The sequence below is a fragment of the Lissotriton vulgaris genome, chromosome 7 (genome assembly GCF_964263255.1).
Source record: "Lissotriton vulgaris chromosome 7, aLisVul1.2, whole genome shotgun sequence".
Taxonomy (NCBI): domain Eukaryota; kingdom Metazoa; phylum Chordata; class Amphibia; order Caudata; family Salamandridae; genus Lissotriton; species Lissotriton vulgaris.
The window spans coordinates 1,196,091,110-1,196,107,640 of record NC_141695.1 but is presented as its reverse complement, the minus strand read 5'-3'; positions in this window follow the sequence as shown (position 1 = coordinate 1,196,107,640).

Below are 16,531 nucleotides of genomic sequence, written 5' to 3'. Positions count from 1 at the left end.
ATACAAGTTGGGCGGCACACTATGCTAAGCACCGATTTTTAGCTTACGTGTTGTTAAGTCACAACTTAATTGCATTGGCCACGCGCCTTTGAGAGACCCCCACCCCCTGAAGAAAGCCCCGAGCAAGCGGCTCTCCAAGAAAGCCAGCTGGTTCTCTACCGCCCTTCATGAGTCCAGACGCATCTTTAGAAGGCTCAATAAGAGATGGAGGAGCAGCAAGACGCCGGAAGACCATGCAGCCTTTAAGACCACTATCACCACACATCACCACCTCATCAGAACAATGAAGAAAGCGGCCCTACAAGAATATATCAACATCAATGCACTCAACAGCAAGGAACTTTTCACCATGGTCAAAGAATTCTCCAGACCCAGCAGACATCCCCCCTCCCTAGACCTCTGCAATTACTTTCACGCAAGATCAGGTAGATATATGACAGATTTGCCAGCCTCGATACCCAAGACCCTCCCACCGCACCCTACGACACAGGACCCCTACAGACCCAACTCAACTGCATCCACCTCACAGAGGACGACACCCTCAAGATCATGAAGAGCATCCACTCCGGAGCACCCACGGACCCCTGCCTGCACCACATCTTCAACAGAGCAGTCATCACTATCGCCCCCGAACTCTGCAGCACCATCAACTTCTCCATCAACTCCGCCACCTTGCCAGAAGACTGGAAACACACAGAGCTCAACCCCCTGCTAAAGAACCATCTCGCTTTGCCCCTACCCAGTCAAGGTAATTGAGAAGGCCAGAAACACCCAACTTGCTGAGTTCATTAAAGCAAACCACATCCTGGACCTCTCCCATTCCGGCTTCTGAAGCAACCGCAGCACAGAGACATTTACACCCTCCTCAACCGAGGCGAAACTGCAGCCCTCATCCTCCTGGGCTTCTCGGCCACCTTCGATACTGTATCTAACTGAACTATATGCATAAGACTACATGACGCCGGCATCCACGACAAAACCCTAGAAAGGATCTGCTCCTTCCTCACCTGCCGAACACAGAGAGTCAGACTACATTCGTTCCTCTCATACCACACAGAGATCAGCTGTGGAATACCTGAGGTCTCCTCCCTGAGCCCCACGCTTTTCAACATCTACATGGCCCTGCTCGCAGCCATTATCAGGAACCACGTAATCAACATCGTCTACCATGATGACAACACCTGGCTGCTTTCCTCCCTCACCAACGAACCAGCAGTCGCCAAGAACCACTTTCATGATGGGATGAAGGCTGTCACCGCCTGGATGAAGTACAGTTGCCTCAAGCTCAACTCAGAAGAGACCAAAATCTTCATCATGGGTTCTCCTCCGCCTAGGACAACTCTTGGTGGCCCACAGCACTTGGAACCTTCCCCACACCCACAGACCACGCGCGGCACCTCTGCATCATACTGGACTCCTCACTCACCATGAGCCACCAGATCAACTCCATCTCATCATTCTGCTTCCACACACTACGCCTGCTCCGAAAGATCTTCAAATGGATCCCCACCGAATCCAGAAAGATGCTCACCCCCACATTCGTCAGGACCAGAATAGACTACAGCAACGCACTCTACACCGGCATCACCCAGAAACTCCTCAAGAAAATGCAGATCATCCAGAACGCCGCCACCTGACTCATCCTCAATATCCTCCACCGCACCCACATCACCAGCCACTTAAGAGACCTCCATTGGCTCCCAGTCAACAAGAGAATCACCTTCAAGCTCTTCACACATGCCTACAAAGCCCTATACCACATGGGACCTGCGTACCTCAACCACCGCCTCGCATTCTGTACACCCACCAGAGACCTCCACTCTGTGCAACTGGCCTAGGCTACCGTCCCACGTTTCTGCAAGACCACATCCGGATGAAGATCCCTGTCCTACATCACAGCAAAGACATTGAAGACTTTTTCTCCATCTCAGGCAATCCCCTTCAGAGCCTCAATTCAGGATAGACCTCAAGACCTGGCTCTTTGGCTGAAGCACAGTGCCTCGGCGGACCTGTAGCTCTCCCTTATAGCCCCCGGCCCTTCCTCCAGTGCCTTGAGACCCTTATGGGTAAGTAGTTGCACTCTACAAGACACTGATTGATAGATTGAGAAGAATGGTTGTATTAGATGTACTGCAGAGAATGTCAGGTGGTAGAGCCAGACAGACACAACCTATGGCAGAGAAACAGAATCGGAAGCACCTGCAGACTAGGAGGTGGAGGTGGAACAGATCCCATATGTGAGGGTACAGCTGGATGGGACCTGCACTGTGTGTCAGGCTCCACGCTGCAGGATCCGGTTGTAGCACATAGAACTCCACCTACCGACCTCACCAACACACTGTTGCTTAAAACACAGTGAGTTCGAGGGATAGGGCGAGGGAAAATAAAACAGAACAAGGAGGGGATGGAAGGGGACTGCAGGGAAGGGACAGCTGAAAGACAAGAAAAAAGGTATGCACAGGTTAAAGATAATCACAACTTAACCTACTCTCATTTCATTCTCGCTAAACAGATCAGTAAGGTTCACCTTTGTGAATGAAGTGTTCTCCACCTCTTCCCTGTTACCATGGGAGTCGGATATCAATACCTCTAGTCCCTGAGGAATACAAAAAGCAGGTTATTCTCTTGTAACGTAAAGAACCCCTCTAGGTATTCTTTGTACTTTCTGCAACGTACCCCTCCTTGTATTAGGTGATATCCTTACGCTGCATCCGAAACATACCATAAACCCAAGTGTATCAAAAAATGAATTAATACGTGAAGTGCACGAAGTCTCTCCAAAGAATAAGCAATAAGTTCCAACTTAGACACGGCAAGACGTAGCTTCCTACTACAGTCCTCCGCTCTAATAGATAATAATCCACAGGATTCCAAATGAATGCACAACTCCAAACACGGCAAGGTGTAGAGCTCCACTACCTTCCGCTTTGGCACTTAGCTTACTAGATACTAGTGACTTTCTTCGGAACGGTAGCGTGTAGAAAAGAATCCCCACAACGCTCCGCTCTAGTATTGCCCAAGTATCAGACACCTACACAGCTGTGCAAGTTAATAAGTCATGGATCCAGTTCATAAGCTCCTCGAAGAGCATAAACAAAAGAACACCGGAAAACGCGATTTAATCTCGCGCTCCCCGTAACTTACAGAGCCTTTGAAATACGTCCCACAAGTTCGCTCACTCACGGAAGCAGACTCCAGCCTGTATAATTGAGAAACCCAGAACGCTGCTTTCCGTCCCCGCCACAGAGACGCCCTGGAATCGCCTCGCTACCCTGGAACCTCCGAGTCAGCCGGCAGCAGTCCGAAGGCGGACCGATTAAACAAACAAATGCGTGTCTTCTTCACACGCTGAAAACAGCTTTGCTTGAGCAACCAACGTTACCCCAGGAACCAAACAGGGAAACGTTTGCAGTTAACCATAGACTAGGATACAAAAACGTCTGTAGCACAAAATTACGAACATTGGTGAAAGGTCCCACCCCTCCTTATATAGTGCCACTCCCACCTTCAGGACTTCTGGGTGATGTAGTCATTAACTGTTAGGTAGGCGCCTTGGTAAATCCTGACAGTATGTCCCCGTCCCTAGCGCCTCCTAGGACCAGGCTTTGCAGGATACCTCCTGTGGAAAGACCGCACCGCTCCAGGAGCATGTACATCAGAACAAACCTCCCAAGAATCGTCCTCAGCGGTGTACCCTTTCCACGACACTAAGTACATAAGCACACCCCTGCGCCACTTAGAGTCACGGATGCTCTTGACCTCATATTCCATTCCCCCATCACATAACACCGGAGGAGGGGCCGCCCTGCGAGATGTAAGAGCAGGTTTCAGCAGCTGCACATGAAACACAGGGTGTATCCGCAGTGAACCCGGCAGTCTCAGTTTGTATGTTACGGGATTCACCTGTTTCACAATGGGATAAGGGCCGATGTACCTGGGGTGAAAAACACTGCGCAACTTAAACTTAATGTTCTTGGTTGACAGCCATACCTTGTCACCCACCACATACTGACGGCTCTCTACCCTGCGACGATCCTCCCACTTCTTGTACACCTCCTTGGCCTTGTTCAAATGCACCTGCACCCCCTTGTGAACCTTCCTCAGCAATAAGACCTTTTCCTTAACAGAAGGCTGATTGTGGAGATCGGCAGGAATGTCAACAGGCAATGTGTTAGCATCAAATCCGAAATTAGCTTTGAAGGGAGACATCCCAGTGGAACTATGCCACGCATTATTGTAGGCCAGCTCAGCCATCCACAACAGTTCCACCCAAGACTCATGAGGTTCCTTAGAGAAACATCTCAAGTACTTCTTCAAAGTTTGATTCAGACGTTCCGTCTGCCCGTCTGTTTGTGGGTGGAAACTGGTGGACAGATTAGATTCAATATTCAGGGCCCGACACCACATGCGCCAGAATTGAGCAATGAATTGAGGCCCCCTATCTGAGACAATGACTCTTGGTATTCCATGCAACCGAACAATGTTACTGGCCAGCAGTTGTGCAGTTTGGCTCGCATTGGGAAGGTTTTTACAAGGGATGAAATGCCCCATTTTGGTGAGACTGTCCACTACCACCAAAACGGCCGAGAAACCCTGATCAAGCGGGAGACCTGACACAAAGTCCAAACTAATGTTCTGCCACGGTTGATTGGGAGTAGGCATAGGAATGAGCTTCCCCGCTTTTCTTGTGGTTACTCCTTTGGCTCTCGCACAGATGTCACACCGAGCCACCCACAAAGTAACATCCTTGATCAGAGTAGCCCACCAAAAATGTCTTTGGATAATATCAATGGTCTTACGGATACCCGGATGTCCTGCTAGAACCCCCTCATGACACCAGCTGAACGCCTTTTTCTGCAAAGGGACAGAGGGCAAGAACAACCTGGATTGAAAGAACGGCAGCCCGTCCCTCACCTTCCTGTCAGTGGTACCATGCGCCCAGGTCCTCCATCCTCCAGGATATTGATGACTCTTTACGTCATCCAAGAAAGGTTCAGCCCTCACCACACAAAAAACCTTCCCTGTAGTAATGATAGTCTGTTGATCTTCCACTCCCGCCGTATTTGGCAGTGTCTGTCGGGATAAGGCATCAGCCTTCCGGTTTTCCGACCCAGGGCGGAAAGTGACCACAAAGTTGTACTCAGCGAAAAAGAGCATCCATCTCATTTGTCGTTGAGTTAGGTGCCTTGCCGAGGACATATATTGTAGATTTCTATGGTCCGTGTATACTGTGATGGTATGAAGAGCACCCCAAAGATATTGCCTCCACTCTTGAAATGCCCTCTTTATAGACAACAGTTCCTTTTCTGCTATTGTGTAGTTGAGTTCAGCCGAACTCAACTTCTTTGACAGATAGGCTACGGGGTGCATTGCCCCGTACTGACATCTCTCTGAGACAACACCGCCCCTATGGCTTCATCCGAAGCGTCCGCTTCTACCACAAAGGGATGTTCCAAATTAGGGTGTGACAGGACCGGGGCAGTAGTGAACGAATTCTTGAGAGTTTGGAAAGCCTCTCCGGCCTCCAGTGTCCACACAAACGGTGTTCCCTTCCTCAAAAGCCTTGTAATGGGCACCGCTATCTGCGAAAAATGCAAGATAAAGCAACGATAATAGTTCGCGAAGCCCCAAAAACTCTGGACTTCTCTCACATTTTTCGGAAATGGCCAGTCCTGAACTGCATGTACTTGCGCTCCGACATTTGCAGACCCTGTGGGCTGAGCATCACTCCCAAAAACTCTACACTATACACCCCAAACTCGCATTTGCTGAGTTTCACAAACAAACTGTGCTCTCTCAATTTAGCCAGTACTTTGCAAACTTGTTCCACATGTTTGTCTTCCTCCATAGAGTACACCAAGATGTCGTCAATGTAGACAACTACAAACAGATCTATATATTCCTTCAAGACATCATTAATCAGGAACTGAAAAGCCGCAGGGGCGTTACACAGCCCAAACAGCATGACCAGATATTCATACAGTCCGTACCGCGTCTTGAATGCTGTCTTCCACTCATCCCCCTCACGAACCCTGACCAAGTGATAGGCACCTCGCAAGTTCAAGCAAGTATAGATCACAGCTTCCCTCACTTGGTCGATCAAAACTGTAATGAGGGGGAGAGGGTAGCGGTTACGAATGGTGTTTTTATTCAAGACGTGGTAGTCCACACAGGCTCTCAGATCACCATTGGCTTTCGCTGTAAAGAAAAGGGGAGATGCTGCAGGGGAACGGGATGGTCTTATGAACCCTATGCTTTCGTAATGGTTGATATATTCCTTTAAGTGTGTGGTTTCAGGGACCGACAAGGCATACACTCTACATGTTGGGATCGTAGCACCTTCAACCAAGTCTATCCGGCAGTCATATTCTCTGTGTGGTGGTAGGATTTCGGCTCTACTTTCACTAAACACATCCTGAAAAGCTTCATATTGTTTCGGAAGAGCCACCTCTTTCTCTGCCGCTGTAGCCACCATGAACTGACACGCTAACACCGCTACAGGTAAGGATGCATAAGGCACCAGATGTTCCTGACAATACCCAGACAAAAAATGCACCGTTCGAGTTTTCCAGTCAATAGAAGGGTTGTGGTACGTAAACCACGGCATCCCCAATATGATCTCATATTGAGGAGCATCTATAATGTTCAACTCTATCTTTTCCACATGTCTCCCTTCTGACACTTCTATTGATAACACCACCTCAGTTGTTTTCTCAACTATTAGACCTGATTTTATGGGCTGTCCATCTACTGCCAAAACCTCCTCTGGATTGTCTCTAGGTACTCTGGGTATAGCCAAACGAGACACCAACCCATTATCAATAAAACTACCTGTAGCTCCTGAGTCCAACATAACCATTACTTGATGGATTTTCTGCTCACACTCTAAGGACATAGTAAGAACCAAGTGTGACTCAGTCTCTCCTATCCCAGGTGAAGATAGGGAAGTGAGTTTCCAATCAGGTGTCTCTATCTCTCTAGGTGAGGGCACCAACGAGTTGTCTGTCTCCCTAGCTGTAGTGGAAACAGCTACTCTCTTATTCTTGTTCCAACTAGTGGGATTCTTGGGCTTGGAAGGGCACTCATGTACGTAGTGCCCTTTTTTGCCACAGTACATACAAAGGCATTGTACTCTTCTGCTTTCTCTTTCATCTTTAGACAGAGGGGGTCTAATAGCTCCTATTTCCATAGGTTCCAAACCGGCCTCCGCTGTACCCATAGCTCTAGGAGGGAAACTCACTGTACGGTTATAGCCCCTGTCCCATTTTCTCCTGTCTCCACTCCGCTCAGTCAGTCTACCATCCAGCCTCAAAACCAGATTCACCATGTCTACACACGTAGTGGGTTGGGGGTCTATCTGCGCCACCACATCTTTTAGTTCATCCCTTAAACCCTGATAAAACAAAGACATCCTATTTCCTTCTGGCCACTCTGCTTCAGCCACCAAACGATTAAAAGCTGTTAGGTATGTTATTAAGTCACTTCGGCCTTGGCGCAAGGTTAACAACTCTTTATCTGCGCTAAAGTTAGTGGCCCTTCGATCAAACACTTTTTCAAATTCATCCCTGAATGCTGTCCAATTAGACAATATAGCATCATCTCTCTTTATCAGGGGTACCGCCCAATTGGCAGCGTCCCCCACTAAATAGGAAATAGCAAACGCCACCCTTGAGTGGTTAGTGGGGAACGAAACAGGTTTGCATGAGAAATGAAGCATCACCTTGTTAGGTGTCGGGTAGTCCTTTGTTTATGATCATGCCTTGTGATCACATGACAGGGAAGTAGGATAAAAGGTGGTCCTACCTTTAGCTCGATGCTTGATATCTGCCAGTGTTTGGATTCCTACCCTGGTTGTTGGCTGACGTTTTGCTGTTGGATTGAGCTCTTCCCTGCTGTTTTGGATCCCTCATTCCTTGGGTTGTGTTCCTCCCCCTTCTCACGGGCTCGTGAGAAGGCTTGCCGTTTTTTCCCTCCTTGTTGTCCCTTTCACCCCCTGTCCTAGTTAGTAGGGTGCCCTGGGTTCCCCCTTCCGCCCGTTTTTGATACTTAGTTCCTGCCTTCGTGTTTTTTTTTATTTTGCGTGTGTCCGGGGGCCCCCGCTCACACGAGCGTTGCATTGTATTCTTTTTTCTCTTCGGAGAAAGCAACGCGGAGTTCAGAACGGAGCGCCGGCGGGCTTCAGCGCGTCTTCGCTGTTGCCGCCCTCCGCTTCTTTGTTTGCGGAAGTGACGTTTTGGGTCACTCCGCGAAAGCAGCGCTGAGTCTTGGTAGACTCGGCTGGTGATACGAGTGCTCTACTACTTGGCCACATAAAGAGGGTTTTTTCAGGCTGTGTCCTTTTTCCCTTTCCGGGCCAGTATTCTTTTGTTTATGGGTTTTATGGCCTTTGCGACGACAGCGTCCTCTCCTTAACTGCAAGCCCCATTTCAGAATATTGCAGTACCAAGAGTGTGGAGCTGATATACACTCCGATGCTTTACGAAGCCAAGCCTGCATATTAAGGCGGTAAGAGGGGATTGTGTGTGTGATCCAAGGCATGATTATGGAGGGCTGGGTAACATCCTATCTGCAGTGAGATTAAAGGGGTGTGTTGTTTTTTCTATTACAGTTTGGTGCAGAAGCGTAAAGCAGGAGGGAGCTGTCTTCTTTTCGTCGCCAAGGGTGGAAGACTTGGTGTCTTTACATTATTACCACCCTCTTTTCAGGTCCCCTGGTGCCCACATAGTATTTTGACCTGTGGGGGTCCACGGGGCTGGTTAAGGGGATTGGTGCATGCTACGTCCCTGCAGTGCTTGGGCCAGTGGAGACCTAACACACCTGAGTCAAGAACACCTGTGTTTTACGCGGATCACCCGCATACCTTTCTGGGGTAGCCAAAGGAATAGGGGGGGGGAACAGTGACCTGTATTTGAGATGGACTAGTGGAAAAAGGATTCTTAGATAACTGCTCTACCCTATCCTTGAGCGCCGCCGTTTCTGCCTTAGAAGACGCCAACTCCTGTTGTACTAGAACCAGCGCATGCAGCACATCCTCTAAGGTGGCCATATGTACAACAACTGGACCAGGCAGAATGCAATTCGTGGGTTCGTAATTCTGTCAGGCTCCACGCTGCAGGATCCGGTTGTAGCACATAGAACTCCACCTCCCGACCTCACCAACACACTGTTGCTTAAAACACAGTGAGTTCGAGGGATAGGGCGAGGGAAAATAAAACAGAACAAGGAGGGGACAGAAGGGGACTGCAGGGAAGGGACAGCTGAAAGACAAGAAAAAAGGTATGCACAGGTTAAAGATAATCACAACTTAACCTACTCTCATTTCATTCTCGCTAAACAGATCAGTAAGGTTCACCTTTGTGAATGAAGTGTTCTCCACCTCTTCCCTGTTACCATGGGAGTCGGATATCAATACCTCTAGTCCCTGAGGAATACAAAAAGCAGGTTATTCTCTTGTAACGTAAAGAACCCGGTGCACAGACATAATATCGACTCCAAAATATCGACTGGACATAATATCGAGTTTTAAATATAGCCTGGACAAAATATCGACAGGACAGAATATAGATGACCAAAATATCGTTTTTAAGGTAAGTGATATAATATCGACTGTTAAAAATATAGAAAGTTAAAATATCGAAGTATATAATATAGATAGTAAAAATTAACGATTTTTTAATAATATCTAATTTTTTATAGTGTATTTTTATGGTATAATATGTGTGAAAAGTGTGTATTTATGTTATAATTAATTTTTATTAATGATTTTTGTTTTTATAATTATTGCGTAATTTAATTCTGTAGCGGGTTGTGGGTTTATAGGGGAATAGGGTGGAAAGTGTTTTAATTATAATTAATTAAATATTTAAATTTATTTATTGATAGTAAATTTAAATTAATTGGTAATTAATTTATAATAGTTAATTAATTAAATGTTAATTGGTAATTATGTAAATTTTACTAAATTATTTTTGTAGCGGGTTGTGAGTTTATAGGGGAATTGGGTGGGAAGTGATTAAATTATAATTAATTAATTAATTACATTTATTTATATTTATTTAATTTCAAATAATTGTTAAATACTTTTTCATTATTAAATAATTATTTGTAAATATTTTTATTAATTAGTATTAATAGGAGATCAATTGAAATAATTATTGTTAATTAGTAATTTTAATATATTAACTATTATATTGTAAGCAAATTTTATTTATTTTTAATTAATTATTAATAGATATTCATTTATACATTTTTTAATTATTTATGAAGTATTTACTTTCCCTAATGTTGTATTCTCTGGAGTGGGAATAGTAATTTTAACCCCTACGCTATCCAACGTTTTCCCTACTGTTGCACCCACTGGAGTGGGAATAGTAATTTTAACCCCTACGCTATCCAACACTTTCCCTACTGTTGCACCCACTGGAGTGGGAATTGTAATTTTAACCCCTACGCTATCCAACGCTTTCCCTCCTGTTGCACTCTTTGGAGTGGGAATAGTAATTGTAACCCCTACGCTATCCAACGCTTTCTTTACTGTTGCACCCACTGGAGTGGGAATAGTAATTTTTACCCCTACGCTATCCAACGCTTTCCCTACTGTTGCACTCTTTGGAGTGGGAATAGTAATTTTAACCCCTACGCTATCCAACGCTTTCCCTACTGTTGCACCCACTGGAGTGGGAATAGTAATTTTAACCCCTACGCTATCCAACGCTTTCCCTACTGTTGCACCCACTGGAGTGGGAATAGTAATTTTTACCCCTACGCTATCCAACGCTTTCCCTACTGTTGCACTCTTTGGAGTGGGAATAGTAATTTTAACCCCTACGCTATCCAACGCGTTCCCTACTGTTGCACCCACTGGAGTGGGAATAGTAATTTAAACCCCTACGCTATCCAACCCTTTCCCTACTGTTGCACTCACTGGAGTGGGAATAGTAATTTTAACCCCTACGCTATCCAACCCTTTCCCTACTGTTGCACACACTGGAGTGGGAATAGTAATTTTAACCCCTACGCTATCCAATGCTTTCCCTACGCTTGCACTCTTTGGAGTGGGAATAGTATTTTTTACACTTCTGCTATCGTACGGTAATATAATAGTATCTTATTTAATTATAGTATGTTACTATATATATATGTTTTAACAAATATGATTGTAAAAATTTATTTTTAATAATTTGATTTATTATTTAATTATTATAAGTTAATTTAAGTATTTTTAAGTATATTTTAGTAATTAAATTTTAATATTAATTTAATTTAACACTGTTTTTAATAAAGTCGATTTTTTTTAAAACTATATTTTTGTAAACGATATTTTGTACTCGATATTTTTGTACTTACCTGTTTTTAGATACAAACTCGATATTCTGTCTGTCGATATTTTGTCAACGATATTTTTGCAAGTCGATATTTTGTCCCTCGATATTATTTCAGTGATCCAAAGAACCCCTCTAGGTATTCTTTGTACTTTCTGCAACGTACCCCTCCTTGTATTAGGTGATATCCTTAAGCTGCATCCGAAACATACCATAAACCCAAGTGTATCAAAAAATGAATTAATACGTGAAGTGCACGAAGTCTCTCCAAAGAATAAGCAACAAGTTCCAACTTAGGCACGGCAAGACGTAGCTTCCTACTACAGTCCTCCGCTCTAATAGATAATAATCCACAGGATTCCAAATGAATGCACAACTCCAAACACGGCAAGGTGTAGAGCCCCACTACCTTCCGCTTTGGCACTTAGCTTACTAGATACTAGTGACTTTCTTCGGAACGGTAGCGTGTAGAAAAGAATCCCCACAACGCTCCGCTCTAGTATTGCCCAAGTATCAGACACCTACACAGCCGTGCAAGTTAATAAGTCATGGATCCAGTTCATAAGCTCCTCGAAGAGCATAAACAAAAGAACACCGGAAAACGCGATTTAATCTCGCGCTCCCCGTAACTTACAGAGCCTTTGAAATACGTCCCACAAGTTCGCTCACTCACGGAAGCAGACTCCAGCCTGTATAATTGAGAAGCCCAGAACGCTGCTTTCCGTCCCCGCTACAGAGACGCCCTGGAATCGCCTCGCTACCCTGGAACCTCCGAGTCAGCCGGCAGCAGTCCGAAGGCAGGCTGATTAAACAAACAAATGCGTGTCTTCTTCACACGCTGAAAACAGCTCTGCTTGAGCAACCAACGTTACCCCAGGAACCAAACAGGGAAACGTTTGCAGTTAACCATAGACTAGGATACAAAAACGTCTGTAGCACAAAATTACGAACATTGGTGAAAGGTCCCACCCCTCCTTATATAGTGCCACTCCCACCTTCAGGACTTCTGGGTGATGTAGTCATTAACTGTTAGGTAGGCGCCTTGGTAAATCCTGACACTGTGGTGGAGCAGAATTATTTGGACCTGATACATCTACAGAGAGGACTACAGTGTGAGCTTTGTTATCTGTAGGCAGCACCACAGGAATTATGCAGCAGGGGAGGACCAAAAAATGCAGCAATTTATGTGACAAAAAGGCAAATTGTGCAGCGTATAATGGGCCATTGTGTGACAGTATAACTTCAATATTTTGTCATTTTTACACATAGTGACACTCTGGGAAACAATTCGCCTTATTAGTATCAGTTTACCCAAATACAGCAATAAGCAACTGAAAAATGTCCAGTCAACCTTGCGAACAAGCCTTCCTCTGCATAGGTACCTGGGGCATCATGTTCTTAGTAACTTTTGATCTGTTTGACCAAGAAACAAAAGTTTTTGTTAAAATCTGCAGATTATGTATCTGATGATGGGGTATTTGGCAAATGCAGCAAATCCATAAGCATGCGGAAAACAATGCCAGTAAGAGCACTAAATCAACAAAACTGCCACCACCTTGGAGCCCTTAGACCTAGGGTATAACCTCTGAACACATTGCTCCGCCGTACACCAGTAGTCCATCTCAATTAACTCCCAACAGCAACAGAGGCAGGCAAAGGAAACAGTAGGGAAGATAAAGTGGAAGTCCTGTGACGTGAGATAGGTCCTATACAAAATGGAAAACTGTATGACATTAATCCAGAAGGACTTACCTGTAAAAGTAAAGATGAATGCTCAACTAAATTTTAAACTTTCACATCATGACGCTGGAGGTACAACAGGAAGGGACATGGATATTAATAAACTACTATAATAATAGATTTGGTCCAAATATGCACTCAATCGTGGGGGAGATCGATAAAGCAATTGCCGACACAGTGCGCAACATTAAGAATGAGAACATAAACTTTATATGGCTAGGTGATTTTAATATATACCAGTGTAAACATAACACACTGCGAAATTGAGCTATGGCGGGAAAGCCGATACACCATTTCTCACACAGTGAGTATGGCAATGGCTTAAATAAGCTAATAGCCTCCTTAAACATGGAAATAATTTGTGACCCAGACCCGCAACAGATACTTTGCTGAACACCTTCCACCGAAATGGGGCTGAGTCCACGATTGACTACATACTTTTATTCCTCCCCCTTAGTGTAAGGGTTACTAGGATAGGTAACTCCTTCACAATTTTTAGCGATCATGCTATAGTTTCAATAGAGTTGAAAATATCAACATAGGAGAAACAAAGACGCACCATTGTTGAAACACCAATCGTGGCAAAGAAAAATGGGGCTCCGTTAAAATGGGCACACATAGACAAAATCAAGATGATTCCAGAAATCATACTTAATGCACAAGATAACACACAATTGTGTTTAGATCCAGAAGCAGATGCAGGGGAGGCTGTCAGAGCTTTCTGCGATATCCTAGGAAACAAAAAATCGGCCCTTCAAGAACAAAAGCGCAAAATAAAGGAAAAGGTAGAGGCTGGTTTGACTCATCGTGTACAAAAGCACGAAAGGCTCTGTTATACACCCTAAAGGCCAGATCTGGAAGCCAGGATCAGATAAGAACATTGCGGGCCTCATATAAACTAGCACGCAAAATAAGAGAAAAGGAAATTAGGGAGGACTTATGGGCCGACCCAGATAAGGCAGCTAACTCAGGAAATAGCCGTGATTTCTGGAAGCTAGTAAATGCCTCTTTTTTTTAAACCACTAGTGACCCAACTACAGATATAAATGTCAAAGAGGAGGCTTGGGCCTCCCATTTTGACAAATATTTTTCCCTGTAATTCTGATATCTCATCCCATCAGGTGGTAGGAAATACGCCCAGAGTCTTTATTGTTCTCATTTTTAGAAGTTAAATCAGGGCTGGATTCATATAGTTTGGGAAAGGCCCCTGGACCGGACGGAGTCCCAATTGACTTTTTTCACGAAAATTCAGACTTATGGATACAACTCCTGACGAACGTCCTGAACAGTATAGCCCTGGGAGGCCCTCCTCCCTCATGGTCATTAGGGGTCATTGTACCCATTCACAAAAAAGGTGATATGGCCAACCCAAAGAACTACAGACCAATCTCCTTGCTGGATACAACATCAAAGCTTATGAGCCTCCTTCTCCTATCTAGAATAAAGGGATGGGCAAAGGAGAATAACATCTTAATTCAGGCCTAATATGGATTCCAGCAGGGAAGGGGCACTGTGGATCAATGCTTGAATTTAGCATTGACCATAGAAAAGTATACTAGAATGAAGGATGGGAAAATATATATGGCATTCATGGACCTGAGCGCTGCGTTTGATTGCGTGGTTCATGATAAGCTATGGAACATAATGGAGAGGATGGGGGTAGACTCAGCTATATAAAATTTTATTAGGCAGTCGTATGTAAATGAAACTGCATCAGTGCGCTACACCAAAAATGGGGACTGTACTCGTTCTTTTAAAATCTCCAAAGGAGTAAGGCAGGGATGCGTATTGGCCCCATTTCTCTTCTCCATATACACGAATGGAGTTGAGAAAGCACTCACCTTGGCCACGCGGGATGCCTGTCTTTTTGAAAATCATATGCTACCAATTCTGGCTTATGCGGACAACGTGGTGCTAATTGCCAGAACAGGCCGTGGGTTACAAAGGCTGAAAACCGCGTATGTCACATTCATGGACTCACTTTATCTGAAAGTGAATCAAACAAAGTCTTTTATAATAGCAGCCGGAACTACAAAAAGAGAACAAATCCTGAAATTCCACGCAGAAGCAGAAAAAATAGAAGTAGTGGATTCTTGTCCATATTTGGGAATTCGTTTCGATAAAGATCTGACATGGGCGAAACTGATAGAAGGAAGAAAGATGGTGATGGAGAGAGGTATTAATGCTGTAAAATCCTTTGCTAGTAAACTGGGTGCTAAACCCCTATTACCAATAAAAAATATCTACCCGGCAAGAGTAAAGTCAGCAGCGACCTATGGAGCCGGTGTTTGGGGCGTGGTGGCACCAACACCACTACAAATGATTGAAAATAATTTTTTTATATCAATAGTGGACCTCCCTTCATCTATTGCAAATAGTATCCTCCACACAAAACTAGGTTCGCCCTATATTTCAGATTACATACAACTAGCTCCAATCCTCCTTTGGCACTCAATATGGAGAAGAGATACAGTGCCACTTAATCAATAATAAGGAGTCGCTTAACCGTGGATACGTAACCATGGATATGTGGAAAAGGTCTAGGTGGCTTAGTTATGTAGAGTCAGTGCTAAGAGAGATTGGCCTCCATGAAATATTTAAAGATCCATTGACCTGTTAGAAGGTCTCCAAGCAGAAGGTTGCCAACATGTTCCTGCTAATGTCTGAGTACAAGTGTAGAAACCAGCAAAAAGAGAAACACACCATCTGTCCATCTGTATATACAGCCTCAATCAACCATTAACAGAAGGGGGGTTCTCTTATTTAGCAAATGTAAATATGACCCAACACAGATTCATATTACTCAGGTTCCGCACTAACTTGATCCTTCTTATGCTAGGTTATCTGGAAAAAACATATCATCATTCCGAGCTTAGTGCATGCCCTTGTGATAACCTGTCATCCCAAACCGAATTGCATTTAGTTTTATTCTGCAGGCTATATAAGAATGAAAGAAATGAATATTTAAAACCAATTTTAAAGAAAGGGAATTTTAAGCAGTGTCGGGGGAACTTTACTTTTTAAAATCATTACCTGACCCTTCGGTTTGCTACTCAGTGGCGTCATTCTTATGGGCCTGTATGAGGAAGAGGAAGAGGATCATGTGTATAAGAAATGGTTTCTGTTGTTTTAAAGATGTTAATGCATCTATGTTCGTATTCTAGAATCATTGTCAACATATCTGTAATTTTACAGACAAAAACCTGTACAATTTTATGATGAAGTATTTAATTGTACTTTTATGATCATTTTTACCTTGATTGAATAAAGAAATGAAATGGAAAAAAATGTATGAACTTTAAGCAGGAGTTGCAGCGAGGTTTACTAGGGTACTCTATAAGGAAGGCCCGTTCCTTAACATGGAGACCTTGTGCGAGGTCCTCCTCCCACTTGGTCCGTGGAGGAGCCAAGGGAACCACCAGGTGTGTACTCAGACCTCGGTACAACCAGCGGATCAGGTGGTTACTATG